Source organism: Rattus norvegicus, chromosome 14 (genome assembly GCF_036323735.1).
Source record: "Rattus norvegicus strain BN/NHsdMcwi chromosome 14, GRCr8, whole genome shotgun sequence".
NCBI lineage: Eukaryota > Metazoa > Chordata > Mammalia > Rodentia > Muridae > Rattus > Rattus norvegicus.
This window is the reverse complement of record NC_086032.1, coordinates 45,535,696-45,551,637: the sequence shown is the minus strand read 5'-3', so window position 1 is coordinate 45,551,637 and position 15,942 is coordinate 45,535,696. Positions and strand designations below refer to the sequence as shown.

Here is a 15,942-nt window from a genome sequence, read left to right as displayed (position 1 = left end):
CTGGCAAGGATGTGGAGAAAGAGGAACACTCCTCCATTGTTGGTGGGATTGCAGACGGGTACAACCATTCTGGAAATCAGTCCTGTGGTTCCTCAAAAATTGGACATTGGACTACCTGAGAACCCAGCTATACCTCACTTTGGCATATGCCCAAAAGATGCCCCAACATATAACAAAGACACGTGCTCCACTATGTTCATAGCAGCCTTATTTATAATAGCCAGAAGCTGGAAAGAACCCAGATGCCCTTCAACAGAGGAATGGATATAGAAAATGTGGTACATCTACATAATGGAATATTACTCAGCTACCAGAAACAATGACTTTATGAAATTCAGAGCCAAATGGATGGAACTGGAAAATATCATCCTGAGCGAGGGAACCCAATCACAGAAAAACACACATGGTATGCACTCATTGATAAGTGGATATTAGCCCAAATGATCGAATTACCCTAGATGCACAGAACACATTGAAAGACCCCCTCCCAAAAAGGGAATTGTACAAGCCCAAGGCCCTCAACTATAGAAGTAAAAAGTAAGTTTTTAGATATGTGGGACAAGCTGACCCATCATTTAGACGAAACAGACCAGAAAAGAAAACAAAATGCAGAAACCAGACTAAATTATGGGCACTGCTCCATGGGCCACCTGGCAGGAAAAAGAAAAAGTCCCTGACCCCCCGGAAGCCCTGACCACCATGTACTTTTTGCTAACTCACTGTTATGATTATAGCCAAAATAGGTAACATACACGTATGCCTCATTTACTCCACCAATCACATCCCTGTAACCATGCATCTGCTTCTGTAAGCCTGCTTCTGCTCCCCAATGCCTTATAAAAACCAGTCCCTGGTTCTGCTAGGCGCGCCAGTCTTTCAAATTGACTGGGACGCCCACAGATATCTGTGTATCCTGATCAATAAAAATCCTCTTGCAGATTGCAGCCTGTGGACTCGGACTGGTCATTGGGGCTTGAGGATCTCCCTCCTGAGGGAAGATTCTCTCTGAGAGTCTTACATATGGGGGCTCGTCCGGGATCGGAGATCCTCTGCCTAGAGACCACCGACCACCCACCGGGAGGTAAGCTGGCCAGTGTTTGTCTTGTCCTGTCTTGTCTTGCTTTGTGACTTGTTCTGTAAATGCTTAGTTACTTGGCTTGGGTCTAGACCGTTTGTATTTGGGCGGGCCAGAGAAGGAGCTGACGAGCTCGGACTTCTCCCCCACAGCCCTGGAAGATGTTCCAAGGGTGTTTAGAGCCCGGTTTTTCGGGGCTCAGCCTGTATCGGAAGGATACGTGGTTTTGGGTTGGAGGAGAGAGGAGAGAGCCGGATCCACTGAAGGATCCGGACCCTCGTCACCTCTGTCTGAATTTTTGGTTTCAGTTTGACACCGAAGCCGCGCGGTGCGTCTGTCTGACTGACTGTTGGAATTGTTTGTCTTCTTTGTGTCCTAAATTTCTTTGAACACCTGTGGAAATTGGTTATAGGATTCTTTGTCTTGGTCTTGTTTGTCTGGGTTGTTTTCTGTGGTATTGTCCAGTGTCTTTTTGGCTTTTGTTTCGTTTTTGGACTTTGGACAGACGACTGTGTTTAAAATCTTGGACTGACGACTGTGTTTGAAATCATGAAACTGTTTGCTTTGTTTGTCAAGGAGTTTTACTTGATCCTCTTGGTGCTTAACTTGGAAATAATTTGCTTGAGAAAAATTGTTTTCTGCTAGGGAGTTTTATCTTTCTCTCTTAGCCTCCTCCCCAAGGAGAGATGCCCCTCCCTTTGCTCCCCTTGTCCAGTCTAGATGCTGTTAACAGTTGTGTATGAAGAACTCCAGGTTAGTGAGTGACCCTGTCTGAAGCAGGCATTAACAAGAACCTGAAAGCTTTACCTTGGATCCTGAAGAAAAATTTCTCCCTGTTGCTTAAACATTCACAGCTTCTAAGGAAGGGACAGCACAGAGTAGGAAAATGTAGGGACTGAGGGTGACAAGCATGCAGGCCTGCTAGCAAGTTGCAGGCTGCGCGTGGGCAGTGGCACAGCTCAGGCCAAGTCAGCGTAAGAGGAGTTTCAAGGTGATGAGGCCGGCCGCCTTTGACAACAAGAAGATAGCGTAGAGTTAGTGGTTGTTTTATGAGACTTTTGGCCCTGAAAAAATAATAATTCCAGTTGCTGCCTTCAGTGACCAGACCTTCAACACTTGCTAACAAAAGGAGAGTGTTCATTAAGAGAAGTTCTTTAAGGGAGCCTGCCATATCTGCTGGCCCTATTCCAAGAGAGGAGTTGATCTCCAACATTAAGTAACCTTCCCTGTTAGTCATCATTGACATGGAGAGTGCCTTTGATCCTATCCCCACAGCAGCCAGTTCCTACCCCTGTGGTCAAAATGCCCCAGGTTGGGGGACAGAGAAGACCCTGAGATAGTTTCAAAAAGAATCTGCAACAAACTGTGAAGAACTTTGTTTTGCCAGTCAAAATTTAGAATTCAGGCTTTGGCTGTGGCCAAGGTCAGGATTAATGTTTTCTTTTCCATGGGCCTTTAGCCCACTGAGACAGTTTGGTAAAGGGCTGCTACTGAGGTCCTGAAAGTCCCAGGTGAACTGGTTACAATTCTTTTGTCAGCCACTTGGCATCTAGCACCCAGGTCCTAACCATCTCTCCATCCTTTTGTTATTAGTTCTTAAGTCCAGAGAGATAGTCGGTAACAGATCAGCTCCCTCTCTGCTTGCCGTTCTGTTTCACAGACACAAAGCTTGTGCTTATTTTTACAGCAGCCTTTTTGTCCCAAAAAGTCCTCCTGGTTTAGCTGTGTGACTAAATGCTATTTGTCCTCTTCAGTGGACCTCTATTCTCTAGATTCTCTTCTTGTTTTCTCACCATCCCACTTGAGATGCTTGTTAGTAACTATTATAGGTCTTCTTTACCACCGAGGAAAGACGAAATCCTACTAGAGGCCAGAAAATAAATGTTCCAGACATGGATGGATGGCCCTCACTCCTGACTGTTGACTTGAATACCCCTGAAGGTAGGGAGTGCTCCAGGTCTGCCGCCAGACTCCAAGGGTGGGTCTCCGAGGGGCTGGAAAATGCCCCACCAATCTGGCTAAGATAAGGAAAAGATATAAAGAGAGAAAGTTACAGAAATTTGAAGGGTTAAGCTAAGTTGCTGAGGGTTAGTGTAAGTTGCAGAGAAAGTAAAGTTGAAGTGTAGTTACATAAGTGGACAGCATCTAATAGCTGTAGAGGAAGATGCAGGAAGAGAAAGAGGAAAGAAGGTAAAAAGAGCAGGAAGCTAAGGAAGAAAAGAAGAAGCTAGAGAGCTAAAGAGGGATAAAAGACAGGAGAGGAATATATACTGGCCACAGTAGTTAGGGAACCTAGGAAGACAGTACCTGGCAACAGAAGAGAATTCCTAGCTAAAGATCAGTGTGCTTATCACAAGGAAAAAGGACAATGGGTCAGGGACTGCCCCAGGAAGAACAAGAGGGGCCTCTCCAGCAGCCCGGGAGGCAAGCCTCTTGGTCCTAGAGTGCTGGCTATGCGCTAAGATAGAAGGGAAGCCTGCCCAGTTGTTTTGTGAATACGGGGGCCTAACACTCTGTGCTCCTACGCCCAAATGGGCTAGTGTCAAGCAAAAGACCTTGAGTACGGGGGCTACTGACAACAAATGATACTCATGGACTACCCGAAGAACGGTGGACCTTGGCGTGGGCCGGGTATCCCACTTGTTCCTTGTGATCCCAGACTGCCCCTACGAGTCTAAACCCTGCAACCCTGCTCCCGGACCCTGACCTAGACACCCCCCTTCATGACTGTCAACAGGAGCTCACTAAAGCACAGGAGTGGCATAAAGATCGGACTGATCAGCCAACAGAGGGGGTAGATGCCATCTGGTTCATAGATGAAAACAGCTTCTTACAGAAGAAAAAAGATGGGCTGGGACAACAGTGGTAGATAGAAACAGAGTCATTTGGGCTCAGGCCCTACCAGAAGACACCACTACTCAGGGGGTAGAGCTCGCTCCCCTCACCAAAGCCCTTGAGCTGGGAAAGAGACTTAACATTTATGTGGACAACAGGTATGCCTTTGCTACAGCCCATCAGCAGAGGGGCCTGCTGACATCTGAGGGCAAGAAAAAAAAAGAGATTCTGGCTCTGTTAAGGGCCCTACATGACCCAGCCAGGCCGAGGAAGAGACTCTGGTACACCTCAACGAGAAAGAAGATCCTGCTACAATTTTTACAGGCAGAGGCCATGGTAAAACAAATACATCAATGGACTCACTTAGGGGTAAGCAAACTCATCCAGACATTTTCAAAAACTAAATATTATGTCACAGGTCTCAAGTATCTCGTGGAACAGATAGTGCACTGATGTATACCAGGCCAAAAGGTAACTGTTTTCAGGAAAGTTGACTGTGGTATGAGGCTCCATGTGGAACGGCCTGGATCCTACTGAGAAGTGTACTTCACAGAGATAAAACCAGGAAAATATGGTTATAAATGTCTCCTAGTGTTTATAGATATCTTTTCAGGAATAGATAGAAGCTTTCCCCACCAAACAAGAGACGGCCTCTACAATCACCAAGAAGATACTGGAAGAAATCTTCCCCCGATTTGGAATGCCCAAGGTAATCTGGTCAGACAACAGCCCTACTTTCGTTGCCAAGGTAAGCCAGGGTGTGGCCAAGTATTTAGAGGTTGATTGAAAATTACGTTGTATTTACAGACCTCAAAGTTCAGGACAGGTAAAGTAAATAAATAAAACTCTAAAAGAGACCCTGACCAAATTAACCATGGAGACTGGCGTAGACTGGGTGACACTCCTTCCCTCTTGTTCTCTTCAGAGCAAGAAATACCCCTTCCAGATTCAGCTTTACCCCCTTTGAGATCTTATATGGGGCCTCAGCTCCCCTGACTGTATTAGATGATGTTACTGAACCAACATGTCATAGTAATAATGATTTGTATGCCAGGCTAAAAGACCTACAGGTGATACAGAAAGAAATCTGCTCACAGCTGACAGCAGCCTATGCCCTGGGGACCCCTGAGACATGTCATCAGTTCCAGGTTAGAGACTACAGCTACACTGAGCCCAGACACTCGAGCCTCGCTGGAAAGGACCGTACCTGGTGCTGCTGACCACCCATCACTTGATGCTGACAGCCATCAAGTCTCAGCCCTCACCAGCAGCGTACTAGCTGTTGGGGCTGAGAGCTGGGACCTAGAGGGACACTCAGATCTTCAAAAACCTCCCTAGACTTAAGTGATTGGGAGGTTGCTATAATGCTCATTTGAGGAGTGTGTTTTAGAAACAAGAATTTCATGTTTGCCTGTTTGCCCTGGGTTCCCACGGAATAGGTGTAAGGATAGGCTTGATTTTTATTGCAAATGATGTAATATTACATATGTTAGTACTCCTAACACTTCTTGGGACTGTACCTCAGGGATCACAATCTGTATAAGTTTAGAAGTTCTAAAAGACCTTGGTGTATAGGTTCAGATAGTGTCCAGATTAGAATCCTCATGCTAAAGACTTAATAAGACACAAAAGATGAGAATTATTTAAGGCTATCTAGGTGCTACAAGGGCAGCACAAGGACATCTGCTGTTGCCCTACAATGCAAGGCTTATAGAGAATTCAGAACTGCCATTGACTCAGATATAAAAAAAAATAAAAAAGACTTTTTAGCTGACCTCCAAGAACACCTAACCTCCCTCTCAGAGGTAGTCCTTCAAAATAGGAAAAGATTAGACCTGATATTCCTTAAAGAAAGAGTCTGTGTGCTACACTAAAAGAAGAATGTTGTTTCTATACAGATCAGACAGGAATAATAAGAGATATAGTCTTTCAGTTATTCAAACTTTTGTGCTGAGACAACAGTATCAGATGGTGAAACAACAAAAAACAGAGGTACCTTAACCAAGTTGAGTGGAAGATTCCACTCAAGGACAAAAAAGAAAATGGGGGAATGAAAGACCCCCTCCCAGAAAGGGAATTGTACAAGCCCAAGGCCCTCAACTATAGAAGTAAAAAGTAAGTTTTTAGATATGTGGGACAAGCTGACCCATCATTTAGACGAAACAGACCAGAAAAGAAAACAAAATGCAGAAACCAGACTAAATTATGGGCACTGCTCCATGGGCCACCTGGCAGGAAAAAGAAAAAGTCCCTGACCCCCCGGAAGCCCTGACCACCATGTACTTTTTGCTAACTCACTGTTATGATTATAGCCAAAATAGGTAACATACACGTATGCCTCATTTACTCCACCAATCACATCCCTGTAACCATGCATCTGCTTCTGTAAGCCTGCTTCTGCTCCCCAATGCCTTATAAAAACCCGTCCCTGGTTCTGCTAGGCGCGCCAGTCTTTCAAATTGACTGGGACGCCCACAGATATCTGTGTATCCTGATCAATAAAAATCCTCTTGCAGATTGCAGCCTGTGGACTCGGACTGGTCATTGGGGCTTGAGGATCTCCCTCCTGAGGGAAGATTCTCTCTGAGAGTCTTACAACATGAAACTCAGGAAGGATGTCCAAAATGCAAATGCTTCTCTCCTTCTTCAAAGTGGGAACAAGAGTACTCTTGGGAAGGAATTGGGAGGCAAAGTTTAGAGCAGAGGCAGAAGGAACACACATTTAGAGCCTGCCCCACGTGTGGCCCCTACATATACCATCACCAAACTAGAGAAGATGGATGAAGCAAAGAAGTGCAGGCTGACAGGAACCGGATGTAGATCCCTCTTGAGAGACACAGCCAGAATACAGCAAATACATAGGTGAATGCCATCAGCAAACCACTGAACTGAGAACGGGATCCCCTTTGAAGGAATTAGAGAAAGGACTGAAAGAGCTTGAAGGGGCTTGAGACCCCATATGAACAACAGTGCCAACCAACCAGAGCTTCCAGGGACTAAGCCACTACCCAAAGACTATACATGGACGGGCCCTTGGCTCCAACCTCATAGGTAGCAATGAATAGACTAGTAAGAGCACCAGTGGAAGGGGAAGCCCTTGGTCCTGCCAAAACTGAACCCCCAGGGAAAGTGATTGTTGGTGGGGGGGCGGTAATGGGTGGAGGATGGGGAGAGGAACACCCATAGAGAAGGGGAGGAGAAGGTGTTAGGGGGATGTTTGCCAGGAAACCAGGAATGGGAATAACAATCGAAATGTAAATAAGACATATCCAGGTTAATAAAGATGGAAAAAAATTTAAATCATGATGTTTTCAGGAAGATGAAAATTAATAAATTAAACAAATAAACACAGACTTAGAACTACAAACACCATATATTTTCCTTGTGTGTATATCATATATCCTGTATTTTAATATTTTCATATGTGTCTTCAGATGTGGGTATAGGTCTGGGGACCATAGAAGGAAAAGAAATTTGAAGATAGAATTTTGAAAGAGAGAAATAGAATATTTGTGACATGGAAGATATATGGGGCTACTAGAGTGGAGGAATATGATCCTTCCAGCAGACATTTGCTATATATTTTGTAGTTATTTTCTGAAAGATGAAATATTCCATCCTCTAGGGAAGCTCTTTAAAAATCAGGATGATCTTCTAAAAGAAGACTTGTTAAAACTCAGGAAGTAAACAACTCAGAAGTGTAAGTAAGTTCCCTGAAACTGGTCAGATGTACTACAGACCTCTTTCCTTAAGAGAAACGTCTTACAGAAACGGTAAGGGCTGCTGAGAGATACTCTCAGAAAAGCTGAGATTCACAGAGAGGCCTAGACCATCTGGCATGTCTGGGAGAGATTCCGACCAACTGATATGCCTACAATAGTCACCCTCTGACATGCGATGCTACCTGTAAGTTGTCTCCAGGGTTCCAGCTTTCATGAGCCATCAACCATGCTGAGCCTCTGGTGATACAGCTGTTGTTGGGTCATTTCTGTTCCTAAAAACAATCCCTCAACCATACTCTTGTCAATAACCCTAATTAAGCTCATTTGTTTACCAAATTGTACTTTGTTAGTAACATTCTCACTTTAATGTGTTGCTGGTGCCCTATTTGAGATGGGTAGGCATATAATCATATCTCAGGAATAATGTTTCTCAGTAGTATGGGGTAGGTCTGGGAGAAAAGCTGTACTATGCATGCTGGCATTTGGGCTGGCTCAGTATGTACAGGGCATCAGAGTTGTGAGTTCCTAAGTACAATAGCTGTACCATGTCTAGAAGATAACATTCACTCCTCCATTTCTCCATCCTCCACCTTTACATTCTACTAATTGGTGACACAGAGCAGTCATGTTTCTTAGGAAGCCCTATGCCCTTTTGTTTGTCTTATTCTCTCATCTTTAATATCTTTTATCACAATCAGCCTGGTCTTATGGTTACTTAATAATTTTATCTATTTCTAGACTTGGTTGAGATGTACTTTTCTACAAAACTCTTTCAATAAATAGCACTTTCCCTTTCAGCATTAACAGATTTAATCCCAGCACTTAGCTAATGTGATTACAATTGTGTGATAACACCTCATAGGATCTACCTTATTGGTCTCAATGTTTCTCAAACATAGTAAGTACATAACAATTAAAAATGAATACATAAATAAATGATGAATAAATGAATTTAAGTGAATACTCTATGTCTAAAAATGCTTTTGATAGTCTTGTCACTAGAGTAAAGAAGGAACAAAGAAGAAGCAGATGGCTACATTGATAAAGCCTGGAGTTTGGTTTTTAAACTAAGGTATGTTATAATACACATTGATGGACAGACCCTTGGCAGAAATCGAAAAGGTCATTCAGATAAAGTACAAACTTGACAAGGTTTATAAAGAGAAAGTGAAGCTAAAACTTAAAGGTTAGAGAAATAGCAGTCAAAGAAAATAAAATTAAAGAGAAAAGGTATCAGATAATCTACAATTAAAAAGCACACTACACAACAGCAGTAAACTGTACCCTAACCCCTGGACTCAGTTTTCCAGCTCACATCTCTGCCTGCATTCTTAAAGGCCTGGTGACACCTGGGACAACCAGGAAAAAACCCTGCTTCAAGCATTTGCCAAGTCCCCTTAAAGAACACCCAATAACATTAAATTGCATTTACCTACTGAACTCCATAAGACCCTATTCTGGCCCACAACTTTGCCTGCTTTCCCAGAGGTCATTCTAGCATCAAAGATTTCAGGCCTCACTGATACTAGGAACCTCATAGGTGAGATTAGCACCCAAAACCCTAAAGGTCATGCAGATTACATAATCCTCAGGGGAGACAACCTACTGGAACTGAAGACTTGTTAGTCACCAGAACGGTAGGCCATTCAGGCCAGATGACAGAAAACAGAAACCAAGAAGAAAAAAATCCAAAATCATCCACCCAATAAGGAAAGCTCAGATATCAGCATGTAAACTTATAATAACTGTAAAACCCAGACAGCTAAAGACTATCATAAAAAAACACAATCAACAAGAGCCAGAATAATATGGCATGACAAGAGCCTAGCTATGCTATAACTGTAAGCTCTGGATATCCCAATACAGCTGAAGCATATGAAAATGACCTTTAATCTTATGAACATTATAGAGATTTTAAAGAAGAATTGAATAAAACCCTTGAAGAAATAAAATTAAGGAGGTTGGGGGGAAAAAGAACTGTTTAAAACCTGAAAATGGAAATAGAAACACTAAAGCAAAGACAAACTGAGGGAATTCTAAAGATGGCAAACCTCCGCAATAGAACAGAAATTACAGACATAAGCATCAGCAACAGAATAAAGAGATGGAAGAGAGAATCTCAGGCATAAAAGATACGATAGAGAAAATTGATATATCAGTCATTTAAAATGTTAAATGACAATATCAACCAACCAGACACCCAGAGATTTCACGAACTAAACCACCAACTAAACAGTACACATGGAGCAACCCATGTCTCCAGTGGCATATGTAGCAGCAGATGGCCTTGTTGGGCATCAATGGGAGGCGAGGCCCTTGGTTCATTGAAGGCTTGATGTCCCAGTATAGAGGAATGCCAGAGCGGGGAGGCAGGAGGGAATTGGTGGGTGGGTGGGGGAGCACCCTTCATGGAGGAAGGGGGTGGGGAGGTGCGATGGGGGGGTTCCAGAGGTGAAACATGGAAGGGGGATAATATTTAAACTGTAAAAAAGAAAATATAGAAAAAAGTGAAAAAAAATCTGAAAAGTTTCTGACTCAAAACATCTAGAATATTTGGGACACCATGAAAATACTGAACCTAAGAATAAAAAGAGTAGAAAGAGATGATTCAAATCCAACATTCCTTCATGATAAAAATCTTGGGGAGATCAGGGATATAAGCTGCATTCCTACATCAATAAATGCAATATACAACAAGCCAATAGCCAACCCCAAATTAGAGAGAAAATTAAAGCAATTCTACTAAAATTAGGGAAAAGACAAAGTTGCCCATTCTCTCTGTTTCTACTCGGCATAGTACTTACATTTTAGCCAGAGCAATAAGACAGATAAAAGAGATCAAGGGGATACAAATTGGAAAGGAAGAATTCAAAGTATCACTCTTCATAGATTATGCGATAATATACATAAGTGAACCCAAAAGACCAGAGAACTCTATGACCAATACAAATGTTCATCAAAGGAACTGGATACAAGTTTAACTAAAAAATATCACTAGCTTTCCTGTATACAAATGATAAATGAACTGAGAAAGAAATTAGGAAAACAACACCCTTTAGAATAGCCACAAAATATATCAAATATCTTGTAATTCTAACCACACCAGTGACAGACCTGTGTAGCAAGAACTTCAAGTCTTTGAAGAAAGAAATTGAAGAAGGTATCAGAATATGGAAAGATTTCCAATGGACTTGTAAGGTTAATATAGTAAAAATGGCCATCCTACCAAATATACTCTACAGATTCAATGCAATTTGAATCAAAATTCTTAGACAATTCTTTACAGAACTCAGAAGAACAATAGTCAATGTCTTATGAAAAAAACAAAAACCCCAAGATATCTAAAACAGTCCTGTATAGTAAAAAAACTTCTGGAGGTATCACCATTCCTGACTTCAAGCTATACTACAGAAAAGTATTAATAAAAACCACATGGCACTGGCATAAAAGCAAAGAGGTTAATTAATGGAATTGAATCAAAGAACCAGAAATAAATCCACACATCTATGGACAATTGATTTTTAACAAAGAATTTAAAACTATACCATGGGAAAAAATAAAAAGAATTTCAACACATAGTTTTGGTCTAACTGGATCTCTGCATGTAGAAGAATGCAAGATCTATATCTATTTATCTATCCTATATAAAACTCATGTCCAAGTGGATTAAAAAATTCAACATAAAACCAGATAGACTAAGTCTGATAGAAGGGAAAGTGGGAGTAGCCATGAATGCATTGGCACAGGAGACTATTCCTGAACAGAATGTCTCAGGCACTAAGATCAACAATTAATTAATGGGATCTTGTGAAACTGAAAAGATTCTGTGAGGCAAAGAACACCATCAAAATGACAAACAGCTGTTTACACAATGTGAGAACATCTTCACCAATTCCACAGCTGACAGAAGGTTGATAGCCAAAATATATAAAGAACTCAAAAAAAAAAAAAACCAAATATAAATAAACCAAGAAAAGAATTAAAATTGGGTGCAGATCTAAACATAGAATTCTCAACAGAGGAATCTCTAATAATCAAGAAAGGCTTAAAGAAACGTTCAACATCCATAGTCAACATGGAAATGCAAATCAAAAATGACATATGCACACATGCTCACGCACTCATTCATATAAGAATCTAAGCCAATGGGCTTAGGGCAGTATCATTAAAGACATTTTATAAATGAACTTCATGTAAAAGTAACAATGTTTCCTTCTCCAGGAGTGGTGATATCACAGAGATGGAAGGGCTTTGGATACAAATTTCTGTTGAGATAAAATTGATGCAATATTGACGTTTATGAGCATAATACCCTACAGGAAAGTGTGTCACTGTGAGATAGCCATTTGAAGATGGAAAAAAGTGCTTCACATGCCCTGGAGCTCCCAAGAGCCTCCATAATACTCATGCCTATCAGAACATGGTAAAACAAATGGAGATTCTGGGTTGATTGTGATTAAGTTTCTGACACTAAGTTGAAGATGTGTTTGTGTTATGAATTAAATTCATTTAAAGAAGAAAGGAAAATGAATTTCTTACTCATCATCATTGCCACACACCAATTAAGAGTACTTGGTAAAGAAAGCAGCAAAATAGAGTCTGAAAACAGATGATCTCTTGGTCATGTCCTCTGAATGGATGTGTTCTTTCTCCTTTGCAGAATCACTTAGCTAACTCAGACTAATTAAAGATGCTACCATACATAATATGGGTTCTTCATACCTCTGCAATAGCAAGGTGTGAAGTCACATAAATACCATCCTGGGGAAAACAATGATTAAAGGAATTCTTTTCACATTGAAAGAAATTTATTGGAAAGGAAAACATTTGTCAATCTTACCTGCTGTAAAGGTGTGGAATATGTGGAGTGAAGAAAAGTAGCTTTCCCATCTTGAGTCACTATGAGTGATTAGCCAACTAACTAGTCATAAGGGTTTTGATGAGAGCGTTTCCATCTGGCTTTTTAATTTAAGAGTTGTGAATCCAGTGAGTACAGGTATTGTTGGAGATATTAATAATTCACAAACAGTAGTTGTAGCTCTGTATCTCTAGGCACGGTCTTATACTTTGTTATGGACAGTGGTCGAGGCAATCATAAAAATAATTACCTCAGTCAAACTTAATGGTAGACACAATTAATTGAAAATTGCTGATGTAGACTAGAATCACTATTAGGATAACTGATTTAGAAACACAAAATTCAATTAAAACAATTTATAATAAAAATGAAAAGGTGATAAATATGCTAATATGGACAATAATTTTCTTCAATGATCATACTTTCATATATTAGAATTTATTATTATAAATTTAATCTTAATATATACATTATTCTATACATGAAGTTAAGATAAAATGGGTGAAATTTAAATTATTAATAGAGGCTTTTAGTCAATCCTCTTCAGAATTGAAATCTAGGGATTGCAGTTTATAGCTCAGGTACACCTAATATATGTACAACCCAAGGAAAGCAATTATTCTTGTAATTCTTGATTTTATATACATCTGCATTTGATATATCACTCTTTTAAACACTTATTTTTGTTTTACTTTATGTGCATGTATAAATATATATATGTATACATATGTGTGTGTGTGGTGTGTGTGTGTGTGGGGTGTGTGTGTGTGTGTGTGTGTGTGTGTGTTTCGTTTGTGTGCAGGTGCCCATAAAATTCAAAGTTCACTATAGAGGGTTCAGAGAGACTAGCATATGAGCCACCTGATGTGGTTGTTGGGAACAAAACTCAGGACTTCTGAGAGAAACAAGAAAAACAAGAAAAACAAGTGCCCTTGACAGCTAAACCATTTTTCTACCTTTCAATATTGATCTTCTATATTAAATAATTCTTAAACCATGTAGTATCCATACATAGCCAACGCTGATGACAATAAAGCATAGAACAAAGGTTCCAGACATTTTAGAAAGCTGTATATATTACTGGACCTCATCATGTACTTTGGCATGCTAAGAAGTATGCTAATGCTAATGATAACTAATTGGATGATTAAATATGAATTTTCACATTACTTGGATTCAGGATACACACAGACGAATAGTAAGACTTATCCCTATCTCTGTCTACTTGGGCATTAACAGAAAGAAGACATTCTGAATGTGGATCGTCCAATCTTACAGACTTGGGGACTTTTGGGAAAGGAGAAGGGAAAAAGAAAAACAGCAAGCTTGAGAGCAGGTGTTCTACGTGTGTCCCGTGGACTCTGTTATGAGCTACTCTGGTTTACATACCATCTCCACTGTGACAGAATGTACTGGCATCCCTGAAACCATGAGCTAGTGTAAACCTCTGTAGCAACCTAACACCTAAGTAGCACAACAAATACTCATTGAGTATTGCTCTAATCCAAACACTATTTCAAATGTTTTACACAATTTATCATTCAATCAATACATATGAGATAGGCACTCCTTTATTCTCATTCATAGTACAAATGCCAATATTCAAAATTCATTGAATAACTTCTGCATTTTATCACAAAATAGAAGACTGAATTCTAATAAAGCATCACAGAACACTGAAGAAATGATACAAAAATGTAAAAAAAATTAGATTCAAGTTTTATTACAGATTACTAGGATGATTTTAATTGATTCACTCACCAATTTGCAGGTTTCAGATCTACAAAACAGGGAGAGTGAATTTGTAGTGTAAATCATGTTTAATAAATGTAGTCATGATCTAAAAGCTGTGGAAAATCACTATATTCTTAATATACTGAAATGAGTGCTAGAATTTCAACATTATTCTTGACAAATCCTTTTGTCTAATCAGATCAATTCAGAACACAGCAATTTATTAAGTCTCAAGAATACTATAGAAAAGAGAGATAAAATGGAATATCTTCTTATATGTGAAATGCGTTTCCTTTTTCAATCACCATCTTCACGTCCCCATCCTTTACAATACATCAATATATCCATCTGCTTTAAAGATAATAATGGAAAAATAGCCCCCCCCCCCCTCTTTCTTCCCTCTGCCCTCACACATACCCTTAGACTTGTAGAGACAGGAGATTTGAATCAAATAAAAATTGAATGTGCACCCAAAGAAACTATAGGAGGACATGAATTCTGTTTTCAAAAGCTAAGTAAAAGACAAATTGATTAGTGATGTTCTTTTTAGTAGACATCAATAAGGAAAATGCAAATTCCCAAATGCAAAATTTATGATTCCAGTTTAAAATGTATTTTAATTAAAGAACAATTTCAAAAGTAACCATGTACCTCATAGGTTAAAGTAGTGGTAATTGCACGAAGAGCATCAGACAGATATGTTTGAAGGATGGTTATGATTCATTGTTTGTTCTAATTCACACTTTGAATATTGGAAAACTCTGAGCTGATAATAAAAGAGTAAAAATGAAAAAGCAAATAGAAATGCCTATGTAATTTATTTTTGACTCTTTAGTTACCTTAGTAATAATCTTGCAAGGTGTTTAAATCCTGTTCATAGCTAAACACAATTTTACACTCATTATAAAACTGACACACTATTTCACACATGAGTTCTTTTGAATTTTAAAAATACTTTACTGATATGCACATCTCTGAGCTAAGTCTAAATAATGTTGTGAGAATGGATGGATACACAGGGAATTTTTCATTGATGTCAGAATCTTTGCATGTGGCTAATTCTTTCCCTGAGTTAACTAGTTACTAGTGACTATGACTAACAAGTCTACATAAATAGCAGCTGTGGTGAATTATCTGATTTAACCGGCACCAAGTCTTTGTAAACTGACAGACCATTCATTCATCAATGAAAGTGGATGAGTGTAATTACCAGTTGGTCCATGTTGAAAAAAGAGCTCCAAGTACAAACTTGTCAGTAATCATTAGCACAGTCAAAATAGATTAATTCCTCAGCCACACTACAACTTATCATTTATTTGATCAAAGTAACTTATATAGCATCTCCTCCACAGTACTAATTCCAAAAAGGACATGTAGACAGCTATCAGCTACTCAATATGTAGCACCGGGGATATATTTTGTAATAGGAATACAATTATCTCTGGAGAAAAGAAGAACTAAACATTTAATAATAAGTTTCAATAGTTCTGCTTGAAAATATTTTATGTTTTTGAATCATTCTCACAACCTTAATAGCCAGTGAAGAAGATTCTGGAAAGTCTCTATTGTGGATCTGCATATACCCATACCAGTATGGGGCACATACCAAGGTATATTTACATCACACTCCTTTCCTTCCAAATATAATTCATATTTTCTCCATCTAATTGCTAAGCTCCTATATCATAGATATTACTCCTGTTTGGGGGGACAAATGA

At 39.7% G+C, this 15,942-nt stretch overlaps 1 long non-coding RNA gene across 1 annotated transcript; it reads left to right on the top strand.

Annotated features, from left to right (window-relative positions):
• The first annotated feature begins 497 nt into the window (after positions 1–497).
• LOC134481748 (uncharacterized) lies at positions 498–6,433 on the top strand. Its single transcript, XR_010057516.1, has 2 exons — positions 498–1,081; positions 4,965–6,433. It is a non-coding gene; the product is annotated as an uncharacterized LOC134481748 (long non-coding RNA).
• Positions 6,434–15,942: the final 9,509 nt, after the last annotated feature.